The 5529-nt window shown below is 48.1% G+C and overlaps 1 pseudogene; it reads left to right on the top strand.

The window, feature by feature from the left end:
• Positions 1–2: 2 nt before the first annotated feature.
• LOC101344728 (melanoma antigen preferentially expressed in tumors pseudogene) lies at positions 3–1346 on the top strand (annotated as a pseudogene).
• Positions 1347–5529: the final 4183 nt, after the last annotated feature.

The following is a 5529-nucleotide window of genomic DNA, read 5'->3' as shown; positions in this document are numbered from 1 at the left end:
TCATGGAGGCTGTGGCTGGGAGACACAGCGAGACTCTGAAGGCAATGGTGCAGGCCTGGCCCTTCAGCCACCTTCCCCTAGGGGCTCTGATGAAGGCTCAGCAGGCTCCCCAGGACGTGTTGAAAGCTGCACTGGACGGGCTCGATGTCCTGCTTGCCCAGAAGGTCCGCCCCAGGAGATGGAAACTGAAAGTTCTGGATTTACGGGTAAATGCTAACACCAGCTTCTGGAACAGGTGGTCTGGAACCTGGGACAGGTCCTCTGTGGGCTCATTAGAGGGGCCAGAGGTTTCCCATCCTAAGACGAAGAGACGAAAAGTGGACGATTCCAGGAAGGAGGAGAAGCAACTCTTGGCCCCTGTGCAGGTGCTCCTAGAATACCTTTGCCTCAAGAAAACCGCCCCGGATGAATTCCTCACCTTCCTCCTGAAGAGGGTCAAGCAGAGAAAAGGTCTGCCACACCTGTGCTGTAGGAAGCTGGAGTTTGTTGATATGGCACTCGGACATCTTCAGAAGATCCTGAGAATGGTGCAGCTGGACTGTGTCCAAGAGGTAGAAGTGCATGGCTCCTGGGACCTGTTCACACTGGCCAGGTTTGCTCCTCCCCTGGGCCAGATGGTTAATCTGAGCAGACTCCGTGTCTCTGACATCCTCCTGAATTCCTTCACTCCTTGGGCTGCAGAGGAAGTGGAGAAGCTAGTTTTCCAATTCAGCTCGCAGTTGCTCCGTCTGCACCAGCTCCAGGAGCTCCACCTGGACTCTGTCTTCTTCCTGGAAGGCTGTCTAGACCAGGTGCTCAGGTGCCTGAAGACCCCGTTGGTGACTCTCTTCATAACTAATTGCTTGCTTTTGGAGTCCGACTTGACATACCTGTCGTCATGCCTGCACACCAGCCACCTAAGGTACCTGAATTTGAGTGATGTCAACATGATGGGCTTAAGTCCTGAGTTCCTGCAAGTGCTGCTAGAGGGGGTCTCAGCCACCCTCCACCGCCTGGAATTGGCTGGGTGCGGGATCACGGACTACCAGCTCACCTCCATCTCGCCTGCTCTGGGCCGCTGCTCCCGGCTCACCAGCTTCAGCTTCCGTGGAAACCCAGTCTCCACGGTGGCCGTGGAGAGCCTGCTGCGGCACACCGTCCTGCTGAGCAAGTTCGGACTCGGACTGTTACCCGTCCCTCTCGAGTGTTATGTGGGCCTCCAGGGTACTCTCGACCTGGGGAATCTTCGAGGTTATCTGGCTGAGCTGAGACTGACACTGCAGGACTTAGGGCGGCCCGATGCGGTCTTATTGTTCAGTGACAGCGCCTGTTCCTATCATACGATTCTCCTCTATTCTGTGACCTGATGTGATTTTTAATTGTACTTTAGATGAAGGTTTACAGAGTGAATGTGTTTCTCATTAAACAATTAATAACGTATATTGTTTTGTGACATTGATTGCTAACCTCATGACATGTCAACACCCTCCCGTTCTCGACCTTGGGTTTCCCATCAGCAGCTTTCCTGTGCCCTCCTGCCTTCTTGTCTTGTTCTTGCCCCTGGGCTGGTGTGCTCATTTAGTCTCCTTTGGTTTGATGGGCCTGTCTAACCTTTGGCTGAAGGGGGACCCTCAGGAGTGACTTCCATACTGAGTTCGAAGGGTGTCCGGTTGCCATCTTTTCGGGGTTTTTGTCCAGTCTCGTAGGTTAGAAGTCTGAATTCAGGGTTGCAGCTCCAGGGGAAGGCTTTCTCTCTCTGTCGGCTCTGGAGGAAGGTTCTTGTGACGCATGAGTCTTCCCTCCGTCTGGGAGCTTCTCCTCGTGGGAACCTCGGGTCCAGGGCACGTGCTCTGCTCCCGGCGCTGCTTTCTTGGTGGCATGAGGTCTGTGACTCTCTGCTCTCTTCTCTCTCCTTTGATCTCTTTGTAAGAGAAAAGGTGATGCAGAACACGCTCCAGGGAAACTGCCTTTACATTGGATCAGGGATGTGTTCTGAGACAGGGTTTTACATTCCACCCTAATCCTCTCCTACATGGCCCAATCCTGCCTCCGGAACACCAGGCAGAGATTAGGATTTACAACACACATCACAATTACATCAATCACACAATGGAGGACACAAAAATGGGAATCATGGTCTAGCCAAATCGATACACATATTTCTGGGGGACAAAATTCAATCCCTGACACTATGTAGTGCCAATTGAGCTAATGACCCCCGAGACCGTGGTCCTCAGCCGTCAGCCCCGTAATTTGGTCCCTCAGGGAGTTCGGGTGTATATATAAAGCCTCCATGACCTTACCTTGGTCAGGTTGTGCTGATCTCCCTGGTATTGTGTGCTGTCTTCAAAAGCAACCAACCAAAAACCAAACCTGTTGTCGTCCAGTGGATTCCGACTCATAGCAACCTTACAGGACAGAATGGAACTGTCCCATATGGTTTCTAAAGAGCACCTGGTGGATTTGAACTGTCAAGCTTTTGGTTAGCAGCCAAGCTCTTAACCACTGCGCCAGCAGGGTTCCACCATGTACTGTCTTACCCTTCACCAAAGTTAAGACGAATCTCTTGTCTAGTTAGTGTTTTTCCTTCCCACACATACCCCTCCCTAGAAACCATCAAAGATGGTTTCTTTCTGTTCGTAAAACCCTTTCACGAGTTTTTATAATAGTGGTCTCATACAGTACTCATTTGTCCTTTTGTGATTGATTTCTGTCACTCAGCATAATGCCTTCCAGATTCATCCATGTCGTCAGATGATTCAAGGATGCATCGTTTTTCTTTATTGTTGTGTACTATTCCACTGTGTGTACATAGCATAGTTTGCTTATCCATTTGTCTTTTGATGGGAACTTTGGTCTGCTGTTTTGAGGTGAATTTGAGTTCTGCACCACAGATTTCTCCCACTCCGTCGGGGAGTCTCTGTTGTGCTTCCTGTGAGGGCGGTCATTGATGGTAGCCAGGCGCCGTCTGGTTTCTTCTGGTCTCAGGCTGATGGAGTCTCTGGTTTAGGTGGCCCCTTTGTCTCTTGGGCTGTTTTCCTTATGTCTTTGGTATTCTTCGTTCTCCTTTGCTCCAAGTGGGTTGGAACATATCGATGTCTGTGGATGGCCGCTTGCAAGCTTTGAAGACTCCAGACGCCTCTCACCAAAGTGGGGTGCAGAACATTTGCTTAATAAACTTTGTTATGCCAGTTGACCTCGATGTCCCCCGAAATCATGATCCCCACCCCTCCGCCCCAGCCACTCTGTCCTTCAAAGTGTTTGGCTGTCTTCAGGAAACTTCTTAGCTTTTGCTTTGGTCCAGTTGTGCTGACTTCCCCCCGAATTGTGTGTCATCCTACCCTTCAACTAAGACGATTCTTGTTTACTGTCTACTTAGTGATTTCCTCTGCCTCCCCTCCCCATCCTCATAACCGTCAGAGAATGCTTTTTTCTTTGTTTTGACCGTTTCTTGAATTCTTAGACTCGTGGTCTCATTCAATATTTGTCGTCTTGTGACTGACTCATTTCACTCAGCATAATGCCCACTAGATTCATCCACGTTGTGAGATGTTTCACAGATTCACCATTGTTCTTTATCATTGCATACTATTCCATTGCGGGTATGTAGCATATTTTACCTATCCGTTCGTCTGCTGATGGGCATTTAGGTTGTCTCCATCATTTTGCTATTGTGAACAGGGCTGCGATGCACATGGGTGTGCATATGTCTGTTCGAGTGACAGCTCTTATTTGTCTGGGATGTATTCCTAGGGGTGGGATTGCTGTGATATTTCCTTTTATAGCTTTTTAAGGAAGTGCCATATCGATTACCAAAATGGTTGTACCCTTCTATATTCCCACGGGCAGTGCATAAGAGTCCAAGCTCCCACAGCTTCTCCAAAATTTGTTATTTTCTGGGTTTCTTTCTTTTTTTTAATTCCTGCCAGTGAAACAAAAACAAGGACAGCAGGCTTGCCGTGAAGAGCAAGAAGGAACGCGGGCCCAGCACTTAGCACAGTGCTAGACCCGAGGACGCACAGGGGGAGGGTCAAAAGCCAGTTGCCGTTGTGTCGTTTCGGACTCATGGCAACCCCATGTGTGTCACAGTTGATCTGTTCTCCATAGCGTTGGAATGGCTGAGTTTTTAGAATTAGATTGTCGGGCCTTTCTTCTCAGGATAGCCACACAGGAGGAGGAATAATTCCTGAGGCTGTAAGCTTGTGGAGGAGGAACGAAGGTCCTACACCGATCACTAGCAGCTTGTAATGTATTTTAGTAGAACCCTCACTGACTATGGTCGTTATAGTGTTCCCAAGCAGTCACGGAATCTGATTTCTGCGACCCTTACAACTATAATACAGAAACAAATCACCCTAGAAATCTGCTGTACAGGAATCATGGAGACATTTTCATGACTGGCATAAACCTGTTGCCTTCGAGTCGATTCCGACTTACAGCGACGCTGTAGAAAAGTTGAGTGCATGTGTTGAGTTTGAAGGAGTTAAGTGATCTTGCCCGAGGCCTCTGATGGGGATAATACGACGGAAGAGATGGGTGGAAACGTCGTCCATGTAGCAAGGACGCTGATATTAGAGCTTGAGATCGCCAACGGGGAACAGCTCATAGATCACGGTGAAGGGAAATTGACTGATCAGCACTCTCTTAGTTTTCTATTGCTGCTAAAAGAGAAAAACCGCAAGTGGAGGGCTTTAAATGAAATGTATTTTCTCAGAGTTTAGGAGACTAGAAGTCCAAATTCAGGGTGCCAGCCTCAGGGGAAGGAAGGCTCTCTCTCTCCCTGTCAGCTCTGGGGATAAGCTCTGCATGGTCAATCTTCCCCTGGGTCTAGGAGTTTCTCAGAGAAGGGACTCCGGGTCAAAAGAGATTGACTCAGGATACAACCTAATCGTGTAGTTGAGTCCTGCCTCCTTAAAGTAACTGCCTCTAATCCTGCCTCATTAACATCACAGAGGGTGGGATTTAGAAAAGCGAGTATAATAACATCTGATCACAAAATGGAGGACAACCACACAACTCTGGGGATCGTGGCCCAATCATTTGACACATATTTTGGAAGGACACAATTCGATCCAAGACAAGCACTTAATGGATTTTGAAGATGAAAGAAATGTTGAAGAAGAAAGAAAAAATGAGGAAGAGGAAGGAGAGAAATTGTCAAAACATTTGACATTGAAAGGAGGAGCTGGAGTGTTTTCTAAACTAAATCAGCGGCTTCAGCTGCTTGAAAACGTGGACCCGAAAGCTGATCACTTTGCTAAAGTTGACAGGCAGATTCAGGAAGCAGTGAGATGGTTCAGTGAAATATATACAGGAAAAAATTTTAAAAAACGACCCTACCAAAGACTCCCCTAATTTTCTGACCAGAAACACCATGACTATTCCCAGGGACAATCCAGATGATTCTGAACCTTTCACAAGTGGAGTTATTTCAAATGGTGAGGACATTTCTCGTGAGAAAATTAGTGGGAAAAAAAAATTAGGGAGCTGCTGAGGCCATCATTTGATGAACTAGGCTTGAAGTGGGGGAAGTGCGATGGTTAAGGTTGT

This window comes from Trichechus manatus, unplaced genomic scaffold (assembly GCF_000243295.1).
Source record: "Trichechus manatus latirostris isolate Lorelei unplaced genomic scaffold, TriManLat1.0 scaffold00087, whole genome shotgun sequence".
Classification (NCBI taxonomy): Eukaryota; Metazoa; Chordata; class Mammalia; order Sirenia; family Trichechidae; genus Trichechus; species Trichechus manatus.
The sequence above is the reverse complement of the archived record's forward strand: the minus strand, read 5'-3'. Positions and strand labels throughout refer to the sequence as shown.